The 13,466-nt window shown below is 43.1% G+C and overlaps 1 protein-coding gene across 1 annotated transcript in view; it reads right to left on the bottom strand.

The window, feature by feature from the left end:
* BTNL9 (butyrophilin like 9) overlaps nt 1-12,975 on the bottom strand; it is a 53,578-nt gene extending 40,603 nt beyond the window's left edge. The window contains exon 1 of the mRNA XM_042250395.2: nt 12,568-12,975. The gene's annotated coding sequence lies outside the window, so the exon portion shown is untranslated. The remainder of the gene's footprint in view (nt 1-12,567) is intronic.
* Between the last annotated feature and the right edge of the window lie 491 nt (nt 12,976-13,466).

The following is a 13,466-nucleotide window of genomic DNA, read 5'->3' as shown; positions in this document are numbered from 1 at the left end:
GATGGCTTAACTGGTACTTAATAACCAAAACATCAATGAAGCAAAATATATATATATATATATATATATATATATAGACTTATATTGTTCAGAATTTCTCTTCTTCTTCGAAAAAGAAGGACATGCAAAATTTCCCCCTTTGACCAAACTCAGACACATCTGAGACCAGCTGTAAGCTAGACCTCAAACTTGGCCCATAAGGACTGCAAACTCTCAGCATAATGTTGCTCACCAACCACATTAAGAGACTTGAACAAACTTTAGCATGGTTTCTAACAACTCAAAGCTATGTCCCTGGGATGACCTAGCCCTTTAGGTTCCTCCCTGGAAAGCTCAAGGCTACCAAAAGAATTTACTCTTTGTTCCAGCCAACACTCAGAGATAGAGCCCCTGTCTCTCAGTCTCTATAGGAGGGTCTCTATAGCTTCAATAAACATCAAACCCTGTCACATAGACTAACCCTTCCTCCCTCTCTTTTTCTATTTTCACTCCCCTGGATTTTCCTCCCCTTTCTCATCCTCACTTTAAAACATGCAGCTACATCTACACTAGATGGACTCAGCTTGCACTGAACTCTCTCCCACATTGCAATAGTTATTCATGGATAACATCTGTCTTAGTTGCATTGGGTTCTTAGGAATCATGCAGAAACTCTCTTGTGGGTAACTAAAACCATAAATTAATTGCCTAAAATGAAAAAAACAAAAACCCAATACCTGAGAACCTGGAACTTACCCTTTCAAAGCCACTTCCCCCAACCCCTCTATTCCTGTGTTTTGTCATCTCTTACCATAATCTCTCCCCTTGGATTGCCAGGACATCTTGTTCACCACAGAGTGCCACCTTCAGACTTTTGGGCTGGTTGAATGACCCATACTTTGGGCAGACCTCTTATACTGATTGGGTTTCCCTGGTGGCTCAGATGGTAAAGAATCTGCCTGCGATGCAGAAGATTAGGATTCGACTTCTGGGTTTGGAAGATACCCTGGAGAAGGGAATGGCTTCCCACTCCAGTACTTTGCCATGGAGAATTCCATGGACAGAAGAGCCTGGTGGGCTACAGTCCACGGGGTCACAAAGAGTTAGACACACCCGAGCAAATAACATTTCACTTTTTTCACTTTTTCAAAGTGACTGCTCCATGTCACTCTTATAAAAAGGAAAAAAATCACAACGGAGAGGCTCAATTCATATATTATACAGACAGGAAATTCAGTCACATAGATGTAGTCCTAATTTTGTGCAGTAAGGATGCAAAACAGCATAGTAGCCATTGATTGGGCTGTAGGAAGATTACAGTACCCAACAATAAACTACCAGAAGTGTTTGTCATGCCTACTTTTCAGCAACTGAGTGATCTCTTGTACATCTTAAGCTTGGAGGCTGAACAAAACTGAAATCAGTTATTGCATATGGAGCTGCCATCAATGCAGAATCAAGGTCAGTTGTTGAAAGTCCTTGGTGAAGCTAACTTTTTTCCAGCTCTTGCCTAAAACCAAGCAGTAATGAGTCCTTTCCTGATGAGGTCATTGTGCAGTGTTTTCTCATTTGGCTGGCAAGACATCTTGAGCCATCTCCCCTCCCCCATAAACACAGATGAAAAGAAGGGAAAGAGTAGGGTAGGTAAGAAGGGAAAGCAGTCTCTGAGATTTTTCTCAGGCCAGGGTGGAGAAGCTGGCCTGCAGCTGGGTCCAGTGAGCTTCTCCTTTCATCTCCCAGGCAACTCCTGGCCATCCTTTAAGCCCAGCTTAAGCTATTTTGGACACAATGCTTTTGAAGTCCATGGAGGTACCAGATAGCCTCTTAATTTGAACACTAGAGAGACTGTCACAGTCATTTGCACACCTCCTCTCAGCTATTTGTCATGCACAAACACCAGCACTTATTTCTATACTGCTCCTACCCACACTTTCTGCCTGCACCTGGTCGATCTCCTGCACCATATTGTTGGGTTCCATACGGCACTTATGATATTATGCTTTATGTAAAGTTCAAGAAGCACAACTTGACCTCTTCATTTTTTCTTGAATTACCTGCCCGCCATTGGATGTTTGGGGGCTTCCCCCGTGGCTCAGGTGTTAAGAATCCACCTGCTGTATAGTAGATCCCTGGGTCAGGAATATCCCCTGAAGAAGGAAATAGCAACCCACTCCAGTATTCTTGCCTGGAAAATTCCCTGGACAGTGGAGCCTGGTGGGCTACAGTTCATGGGGTTGCAAAAGATTCAGACACAACTAAACAACAACAATATTGGATGTTTGACTCCACTCTGCTTTGACCCTCATGCAGAGTCTTTCTGGTTGACTTGAAACACAGCTATCTGCCTATGAAAACCACTGATTTTCAGCAATATTTATTTATGCCCCCGAAATTTTACCCTGACTCCTGGCCTTCTCCTGGCCATTGACTTTCTGTGTGGCTATTCTTATAGTAGGACTTAAAGGTGAAAGATGACTGAAACTCTCTACTTTGGATCAGCAGAGATCCTATGCTGTGACTTGCAGGATGGGAAGGATAGCACCTGTTGGTGGGATTAGCAGAATGCATGGGTTTCGTGGTGATGGTAGCCCTCAAGCTCTTGTCAATAGAGAGAGAAGAATACCTGCAATCAAGCAGCCATCAAACTGCAGCAGTTCCCTAAGGAGAGGCCCAAGGGAGCCCAGAGTGTGAAAAACACAGGACACTGGCTGCAATAGCTGAGATGCATATGAAAGGAATGATTTCAGTGAGCCCGGATTCTTGCATCTTCCCATTCATAGAAAAGTGCTCAATTCCTTAACTTGGGTTATCTGGTTTTCTTTAATTAACAATAATTTTTTAATGTTCTAACCACCTGCCCTTTGTTGCAAAACTTCTATGTAACCTGGTTCCTTCCCTCACCTCCTCCGAGCAGTTCTCTCAGGGTTATTTGAGATGTTGACTCCTGGGCTTAAAGTCCTAAAAACTCCCACTGAATAAAACATAACTCTCAACTTTTAGGTTGTGAATATTTTTTAAGTCGACAGTAGTGTCTAGTTTTGTTTATCACTATTTCTTATTCATGGATTTACTCCTTACTTAGTTTGGATGGCACAGGACAGCATTCTGCAGTTTATATAAGATGAAAATAATTTTTCTGATATTTAAGCTACAGGGATTTATAAAGGACTTTTGTTCATTTATTATTTGATGTGGGCTAACACTAGTTGAATCTCTGAAACTGTGTTTAATATATCTTATTTCAATTGTCATATATAATTAAATGCAACTCAGCTAACACTTCTTTCTTAAATTTTTTATTGTGCAATATTTGTAGATTAAGTTACCCTCTCCCCTAGTTTTGACAGAATGGTCTTATATAAGAGATGAACCTCATCAATCAGCCTAGAATATGCTCCTGGTTATGTCTCAAACCTTTATGATTGGTCAAGTGACCTTTTTTCTTAGTGGCTCCCAGTAACTGTGGGCTTGCCGTTACCTATCAGTGTCCTAAATGGGAGAATCACAGTTAGCACTCAGACACAGATGGGTTAGAAGCAAGACCTTCAGTTAGCATCTGGGAACATATAATGCTATGCCCTTCTAAGAAAGAAATTGGGAGGTAGGACTTTTTACCTGCTCCCTCTGTGTTGAGCTGGGTTGTATAACCATGGGATGGTTGCTCCTAAGCCCCTTAAGAACTTCTTTTGGACCACAGTCCTATGGGACTCCTGAATGCATGCCCTGTTGTCTATCAGAGCCCGTTGATCCATAGGCCCTTCCTTCAGGCAGCAGACATGTGTATAAGCTCCTTCAATGGAGACACTGGTGACTTGGTGTAGGCTAGAGAAAGAAGGCAAGGGTAATATTCCCACACTTCCCTTGTCTTCCTGGAGGATTACAGTCAGCCACTAGATGCAAGCTACCAGACCTTCAGGAAGTAACTTTTGAAGTATGCAAATAGACCACTTTAGGGGAAAAACCCAAGGAAATGAGAATATCTGCTCCCTCTTCTATGAGCCCTGGGGAGACAGCCAGTTAAGAATTGCTCCTCTGTTTGCTATGTCTGTGGGATCCCTGAATGGAAGCCCTGTCTGCTATCAGAGCCATGTGACCTGGGGTGGGGGAAGGGAGCATAACACAGTTGGGCTCAGTTTCAAGGTGTTGAGTATTTCGTGGTGCATTGTGTTTGGTTCACTGTAGTCATAATTCTCACTGAAGCGCAAATCAATTTGCCCAAAGGCAGCCTCTTCAAGCTGACCCCTCATTCCTCTTGCCTGGCCCAGGCATGTCAGGTTCACTCCCTCCCCAATCAGCCATGTCTCCAAGGACCCCTTAATACCTCTGTTTGGCGAATGGGATTTATACATATACAAGACTTTTTTGTTCCAGGCCAAGACTGGGGAGCTCAGAAGATGCTTGTTTTCAGTCTGCAGGAATTTCAATTCACTCCTGAAGGTCTACAGCCACCACCGGTTTTCGGTTTAATTTTGAAGCATCGTGAACTAGAGCTCCCGAACAGAATCTAACTCTGTGGGTCAGCAGAGCCGCCAGAACGAGTGAGACTCGGTCCTCCCAACCTCCTAGAGGGGAACCGGAACTTCGCCAGAGGGCCTGTAGAGGGCTGGGCCCCAGCAGCCCCTCTGTTTTGGTTCCTCCTGCGCAAAGGCTGGGGCCATCGGCTACAATAGTCATGGGCGTAGGGTGGGGGCCAAGCGGCGGTGAACTCCGGGACAGACAGGAAAGGACCGGAAAAGAACGTATTCCCTCACTTCTCGTTGCTGCGGAGGGAGAAGGCGGACCAGTCCTCAACCTCTGCTGGTTGCAGGGAGCGAGCGAGGGGGTGGCAGAACCCCTTTAACCGTAAGGAGTGACAGGCAAGTGGGGGAAGCTTGCCTAAAAGGCTCACTCTGCCCCACCCGCTACTGAAGCTGCCCGGTTGCGATCTGGGAAATCACATCAGCAGGAGCAATGCGGTTTCCTTTCCAAAGAAATGAAATTTCCACATGGGGTTTTCGAGGTTTTGTTTTGTTTGTTCCTGGAAAGGTGACGAGTTTAACTTAAACTCTTTACATTAAGTAAAATGTAAAAAAGATTATTGAATTTCCCCTTCTTTGTGTGGCTCTTATTACCGCTGGCAGAGACCAGAATATGCCACCCCCAAATATGCCACTTTGGCCGAAAGATAATTTTGACCTGAAGGCACTTGGGAATCACTCAGATACAGAAGAGTCCTCTGCTCTTTTCTGGCCTAAGAGCAAGGCATGTATTGCTTCAGAGAAGGCTGTACTTGCTTCCTCTGTGCTAGAAGAGGAGAGCCACTCATTCACACAGAGAGAGTCAGCACCTCAGATGTTAATGTTTGCAGAAACAAGGAGTACTAAAATAATCATTATCTAACATTGGTTCCCCCATATAGTTCATAGTCGCCTATCCAGAAATTGTTTTTTTCTACCCCAAAATCTCTTTCCTTTATTCAGTTCAGTTCAGTCGCTCAGTCGTGTCCAACTCTTTGTGACCCCATGAATTGCAGCACGCTAGTGTTCTTGCCTGGAGAATCCCAGGGACGGGGGAGCCTGGTGGGCTGCCGTCTATGGGGTCGCACAGAGTCGGACACGACTGAAGCGACTTAGCAGCAGCAGCAGCAGCAGGCCTCCCTGTCCATCACCAACTCCCAGAGTTCACTCAAACTCACGTCCATCAAGTCGGTGATGCCATCCAGCCATCTCATCCTCGGTCGTCCCTTACTCCTCCTGCCCCCAATCCCTCTGAAAAGCATCAGAGTCTTTTCCAATGAGTCAACTCTTCACATGAGGTGGCCAAAGTATTGGAGTTTCAGCTTTAGCATCAGTCCTTCCAAAGAACACTCAGGACTAATATCCTTTAGAATAGACTGGTTGGATCTCCTTGCAGTCCAAGGGACTCTCAAGAGTCTTCTCCAACACCACAGTTCAAAAGCATCAATTCTTCGGTGCTCAGCCTTCTTCACAGTCCAACTCTCACATCCATACATGGCCACTGGAAAAACCATTCCTTTATTAGGATATAAATGCACCTGAATCTAGCCTTACCTTTCAGTTTTGGAACTGAGTTCTCTGCCCAGTTTATGATTTATGTCAGATTTGCATCTCTGTCTAAAACTTTATTCCTTCTCTCCTCCTGTACCTGTTCCCCTTTTGGATTGAGGAGGGTCAAAGAAAAGCAGGGATTGAAAATGAGCAAGACCCTGGGCGGGGCGGGGGGTGCTCCTGCTGCTGCTACTGCTAAGTCACTTCAGTCGTGTCTGACTCTGTGCGACCCCATAGACGGCAGCCCACCAGGCTCCCCCGTCCCTGGGATTCTCAAGGCAAGAACACTGGAGTGGGTTGCCATTTCCTTCTCCAACGCATGAGAGTGAAAAGTGAAAGTGAAGTCGCTCAGTCATGTCCGACTCTTAGCGACCCCATGGACTGTAGCCCACCAGGCTCCTCCGTCCATGGGATTTTCCAGGCAAGAGTACTGGAGTGGGGTGCCATTGCCTTCTCCGCTAGGGGGGCCTACTTGGGTGCAAAAGCCCATCTGTACCACATACGTCCCACCTCCCCGAATAGTCTCCTAGCCCTTTCCTTAGTTCCAAAGAGCAGATTCAAGCAGTTGCTAATTGCGGGAGTGAGGGAATGCAAAAAACAGAAAGCAGTGCAGAAAGAATCAGTTCAGTTCAGCTCAGTCACTCAGTCATGTCCGACTCTTTGTGACCCCATTTGACTGCAACACGCTAGGCCTCCCTGTACATCACCAACTCCTGGAGTCTACCCAAACTCATGTCCATTGAGTCGGTGATGCCATCCAACCATTTCATCCTCTGTCTTCCTTTTCTCTTCCCAACTTCAATCTTTCCCAGCATCAGGGTCTTTTCAAATGAGTCAGCTTTTCGCATCAGGTGGCCAGAGTATTGGAGTTTCAGCTTCAACATCAGTCCTTCCAATGAACTCTCAGGACTGATCTCCTTTAGGATGGACTGGTTGGATCTCCTTGCAGTCCAAGGAACTCTCAAGAGTCTTTTCCAACACCACAATTCAAAAGCATCAACTCAGCTCTCTTTATAGTCCAACTCTCACATCCATACATGACTACTGGAAAAACCATAGCCTTGACTAGACAGACCTTTGTTGGCAAAGTAATGTCTCTGCTTTTTAATATACTGTCTAGGTTGAAGTCAACTGGGCCTTAGAAAGCATTACTATGAATAAAGCTAGTGGAGGTGGTGGAATTCCCGTTGAGCTATTTCAAATCCTGAAAGATGATGCTGTGAGAGTGCTGCACTCAATATGCCAGCAAATTTGGAAAACTCAGCAGTGGCCACAGGACTGGAAAAGGTCAGTTTTCATTCCAATCCCAAAGAAAGGCAATGCCAAAGAATGCTCAAACTACCACACAATTGCACTCATCTCACATGCTAGTAAAGTAATGCTCAAAATTCTCCAAGCCAGGATTCAGCAATACGTGAACCATGAACTTCCAGATATTCAAGCTGGTTTTAGAAAAGGCAGAGGAACCAGAGATCAAAGTGCCAACATCTGCTGGATCATGGAAAAAGCAAGAGAGTTCCAGAAAAACATCTATTTCTGCTTTATTGACTATGCCAAAGCCTTTGACTGTGTGGATCACAATAAACTGTGGAAAATTCTGAAAGAGATGGGAATACCAGACCACCTGACCTTCCTCTTGAGAAACCTATATGCAGGTCAAGAAGCAACAGTTAGAACTGGACATGGAACAACAGACTGGTTCCAAATAGGAAAAGGAGTATGCCAAGGCTGTATATTGTCACCCTGTTTATTTAACTTCTATGCAGAGTACATCATGAGAAATGCTGGGCTGGAAGAAGCATAAACTGGAATCAAGATTGCCAGGAGAAATATCAATTACCTCAGATATGCAGATGACACCACCTTTATGGCAGAAAGTGAAGAGGAACTCAAAAGCCTCTTGATGAAAGTGAAAGAGGAGAGTGAAAAAGTTGGCTTAAAGCTCAACATTCAGAAAACTAAGATCATGGCATCTGGTCCCATCACTTCATGGCAGATAGATGGGGAAACAGTGGAAACAGTGTCAGACTTTATTTTTCTGGGCTCCAAAATCACTGTAGATGTTGATTGCAGCCATGAAATTAAAAGACGCTTACTCCTTGGAAGGAAAGTTATGACCAACCTACAAAGCATATTAAAAAGCAGAGACATTAATCTGCCAACAAAAGTTCATCTACTCAACGCTATGGTTTTTCCTGTGGTCATGTATGGATGTGAGAGTTGGACTGTGAAGAAAGCTGAGAACTGATGCTTTTGAACTGTGGTGTTGGAGAAGACTCTTGAGAGTCCCTTGGACTGCAAGGAGATCCAACCAGTCCATTCTAAAGTAAATCAGTCCTGGGTGTTCATTGGAAGGACTGATGTTGAGGTGAAACTCCAATACTTTGGCCACCTCATGTGAAGAGTTGACTCATTGGAAAAGACTCTGATGCTGGGAGGGATTGGGGGCAGGAAGAGAAGGGGACGACCGAGGATGAGATGGCCGGATGGCATCACTGACTCGATGGACATGGGTTTGGGTGAACTCTGGGAGTTGGTGATGGACAGGGAGGCCTGGCGGGCTGCAGTTCATGGGGTCGCAAGGAATTGGACATGACTGAGTGACTGAACTGAATTGAACTGAACTAGGTTGGTCATAACTTTCCTTGCAAGGAATAACCGTCTTTTAATTTCATGGCTGCAGTCACCATCTGCAGTGATTTTGGAGCCCAGAAAAATAAAATCTGACACTGTTTTCACTGTTTCCCATTTATTTCCCATGAAGTGATGGGACCAGATGCCATGATCTTAGTTTTCTGAATGTTGAGCTTTAAGTCAACTTTTTCACTCTCCGCTTTCACTTTCATCAAAAGGCTCTTCAGTTCTTCTTCATTTCTGCTGTAAGGGTGGTGTCATCTGCATATCTGAGGTTATTGATATTTCTCCCAGTAATCTTGATTCCAGTTTGTGCTTCTTCCAGCCCAGCATATCTCATGATGTGTTCTGCATATAGTTAAATAAACAGGGTGACAATATACAGCCTTGACATACTCCTTTTCCTATTTGGAACCAGTCTGTTTTTCCATGTCCAGTTCTAACTTTTACTTCCTGACCTGCATACAGATTTCTCAAGAGACAGGTTGAAGGAAAGTTACATGGCCTGAAACTGAAACTCCCCTCCATGTCCTCATCACCATTTCTATGAGAAACAAAGAACTCTTTCATCCGAAGAGAAAAATGGACATTAAGATTGATTATAGTTTAACATTGTCTTGGAGGTCTCTGAGATTTTCCTCATTTCTCTTAATTCGTTTTTCTTTTTTCTTCTCTGAACCAATACAATATTGTAAAGTAATTAGCCTCCAATTAAAATAAATAAATTTATATTAAGAAATAAATAAACATTTAAAAAAAAAAAAGGTTGATTGCGCCCAGCTCCCAGCTAGTCCAGCATCTGGTTGATTGCCAAAATTCCTTGCCCCAGACGTTTAAGAGATAACTACTCCAAACAACCTTGGAGAAGAACAGGCTCCCTTAAGATAGTGACTTTCCACATACATGTGCTGGCAACGGAATGAAACACCAACACTGCAGAGTGGTTTGAATCTTTTTATTTTAACTCCTCACTTCTTACAGCTGCTTTACTTTATATCTTTTGCACAACAATCTACAGGGCAAGTTGCCAAACACCATAATTCAGCGACTATACAGTGCGCAGGCGCAGGGCGAGATAACCTTTACCTTAACTTATTTACTGCAGCTAAGACTTTGTTTTGGGGAACTTCCTTATCAACTTAGAATCCATTTTGTCCCTGGGTCTGTTCCTTTTGAGGAGTCAGAGAAACATCCTTGTGTGCAAGAAATGTTCTTTTCCCACGGGAACAAACAGAGGATTCTTAGCTGAACATCTCATTTGCAAGAATGTTCAGCCCTGGTTGAGAAGCACTCGTTTGCAAGCACTTCTCAACCTTCCTTCCTTATACCTAGTTCCCTACATCTCCCCCTTTCTTTTCTTATAGGTGCTGAATAAGCGCTTGAATACGCAAAGCTTCTTCTTTCAATTGTTTCCCTTTTTGTTAGCTCCTGTAGACTATAAAAGCAATAAAACATAAAACAACAATTAACAAAGTATTCACAAAGGATGTTGTTAACAATGTAGATACATGCCCTAAAGGATTAAGGTTATCTAATCCTTCTTGAAGACTTTTTAGTATATCAGAACCAAGACTATCAGGCAGCATCTTACTAAAAGTTGACAATATAGTTTGTTCCAATTCCATAATTTCAGCAGTTAAATTCTGGTGTCCCACTAAAGGCCTTTTTACTTTTTCTTAACCCTCACTCATATTAAAGGGAACAGGGGTTACACACAGGTAAGATGAGTTCCAATCACATTTTAACACACTCTTTGTAGCTAACCCAGTCACTTGATCTCCTAACCAGGAAACAGTGTGTTGTAAATTCAATACATCAGTAGCCAATTGAGAGTCCAAATCATGCTGTTGTTGCTACAGTAAATGAGCATCCTTATGCCACTCCCTAACAAAATCAGCAGTCTGTATGCCCTGATGCAAAGCAAGACCTGCTACAGTTGCTGTTGCTGTTACTGAAGCCATGGCGAGAATTGATGCGATGACAATGCCAAGCATTCTTCGAGATCGATGGAGAAGAGTTTGTACAGCATTCACAAGATGAGTGACAGCAAAAGAGTCTGACCAAGGTCGAGTAAGATTAACAGGTAACCAGAGTTCAGTCTGTGCTTTCACAATGACCGAAGAGTAATTACTGGAATGGACCATCTTCAACATTTTCCCACCAGGAACGGTTTATACATTTAGTCAAGCTACAATCAGAACATAATACAACTCCCAAAATTTCATTCCAAATCCATTGCCCATACAATAAAGAATAAGGAAATTTTACACATGCTATAGCAGAGTAAGATTTATTAATATGCAAATGAACTTGAAATGGCCCTTTAGGATCATTAATATTCAAAGTAAAATTTCCCCTCCATATAGTAAGGTTACCTGACACTGCCCATGATTATACACTGGAATAGTAAAAGCAAATTTATTTCTATCTTTTATTTGCAAAGGAATAGTAAAAAAAACAATCCTTCAAATCTAAAACCATCAAAGACCAATTCTGTGGAATCAAGGCAGGAGAAGGGAGACCTAGTTGCAAAGCTCCCATAGGTTCTATACATTTGTCAACTTCCCTTAAATCAGTCAACATTTTCCATTTACCAGATTTTTTCTTAATGACAAAAACAGGAAAATTCCAAGGAGACGTGGAAGGTTCAATATGGCCAGATTGAAGCTGTTCTTCTACTAATTGTTCTAAAGCCTCGAGCTTCACTTTTGGAAGCGGCCACGGCTCAACCCATTTAGGGACATCAGTTAACCATTTTAATGGGAGAGCTCGAGGAATCTGAGCAGTGGCTACAAGTTTTCCAACGAGATGCTGAGTGTTGTTCCTAAAGAAAATAAGAGATCCCTTCCGCAGATATTAATAGGTATATTAACAATGTAAAAAGAAATAGATACTTTCTTTCCATTAGACAATTGGCATGACAAAGGTTGAGCGCTTCTCCACACATCTGCTATAGATCCTAAGCCTGTTAAAACAAGAGGACTTTTTTCTTTTTTCCAGTCATTAGGCCACTGCTGGAGAGAAATAACCAAAACATCTGCTCCTGTATCCACTAATCCTTCAAACTCTTTATCTTCAATAATCAGTGACATTAAAGGACGAAAGTCATTAATAAGCATTTCCCAAAATATACTTTGTCCCGTACTTCCAAAACCATTGACTCTCTCTCCCTACCTCAGCCTTGTCGGCAGCTACTGGAAATAGGGATGCGTAAGGTGGTGCAGAAGGGTTAACAGCCTTGGAAGTTCGTTTTTTATTTAATAAAACCTTTCAAAAGGCAGTAGTCATTGCCTCTACAGAATCTGAATCCTCCCCAGAACTCACATCTCTATCTGTTTCAGTGGATGAATCTTTACTATCATCCGGAGGTTTGGGCGGAGGCCGAGGTGAAGCCCCCTTCTCAAGATAACATGAAGCGGCCTCACTCTCAGCAGCCATTAATTTTAAAGCCTGCGTTATAGCACTACATAGAGTCCACAGCCTTAAAGGAATCACATGTCCTTTTTGATGTTGCCTTCTTAACTCTTTCTGCACCACTTTCCATTCCTTCAAATTTAGCTGTACTTCTGTTTGATATTGAAACCAATAGCAATGCTGCTCTATAAGACAGAACAACTCACTCAAGCCGCGAGTAGACGTTTTAATTCCTATAGAATGCAGGAGCCCCTTAACCAGCTCCATATATTGTGACTTTAAAGACGGGGAATTCCCCATAGTTTTTTCTTTTTCTTTTCTCTTTTTTTTTTTGTTATTTTTCTCTTATGTTTCTTTTTCTCTAAAGTGCCCCTTTCAGCGTTTCATCCCAGGGTGCTCACCCTTTTGGTTTTTGTTTTTTTTTTTTTTTCCTCTCTCTTTTTTTCTTTTTCCCGGAAGTCCCCCTTTCAGCATCTCGCCCCGGGGTGCTTACCGTTTCGGTTCAGTCGTGCCCTGCGCTGGGCGCCAGATGCTGGCGACGGAATGAAACACCAACACTGCAGAGTGGTTTGAATCTTTTTATTTTAACTCCTCACTTCTTACAGCTGCTTTACTTTATATCTTTTGCACAACAATCTACAGGGCAAGTTGCCAAACACCATAATTCAGCGACTATACAGTGCGCAGGCGCAGGGCGAGATAACCTTTACCTTAACTTATTTACTGCAGCTAAGACTTTGTTTTGGGGAACTTCCTTATCAACTTAGAATCCGTTTTATCCCTGGGTCTGTTCCTCTTGAGGAGTCAGAGAAACATCCTTGTGTGCAAGAAATGTTCTTTTCCCACGGGAACAAACAGAGGATTCTTAGCTGAACATCTCATTTGCAAGAATGTTCAGCCCTGGTTGAGAGTCTCGTTTGCAAGCATTCTCAACCTTCCTTACACCTAGTTCCCTACATACATGCCTATATATACTTACTCTTTTCTTGGATAAGTACAGCAGCTCACTAATCTGACTGTTGCCCTTTCTCGCCTCATTAAAGGTGATCTGTTCCTGTAAAGTGCCGGTCTTGTTCTTTTTGTGAACCTCGCCTTCTGTAAGTCCCTTAACTTACACAGGTCAGGTGCTGTGGTATTCCCATCTCGGAGAATTTTCCACAGTTTGTTGTGATCTACACAGTCAAAGGCTTTGGCATAGTCAATCAAGCAGAAATAGATGTTTTTCTGGAACTCTCTTGCTTTTTCCATGATCCAGCGGATGTTGGCAATTTGATCTCTGGTTCCTCTGCCTTTTCTAAAACCAGCTTGAACATCTGGAAGTTCACAGTTCATGTATTGCTGAAGCCTGGCTTGGAGAATTTTGAGCATTACTTTACTAGCATGTGAGATGAG

Source organism: Ovis aries, chromosome 5, assembly GCF_016772045.2.
Source record: "Ovis aries strain OAR_USU_Benz2616 breed Rambouillet chromosome 5, ARS-UI_Ramb_v3.0, whole genome shotgun sequence".
NCBI classification, from domain to species: domain Eukaryota; kingdom Metazoa; phylum Chordata; class Mammalia; order Artiodactyla; family Bovidae; genus Ovis; species Ovis aries.
Note: the sequence above shows the minus strand (reverse complement) of the source record. Positions and strands in the feature narration are given on the sequence as shown.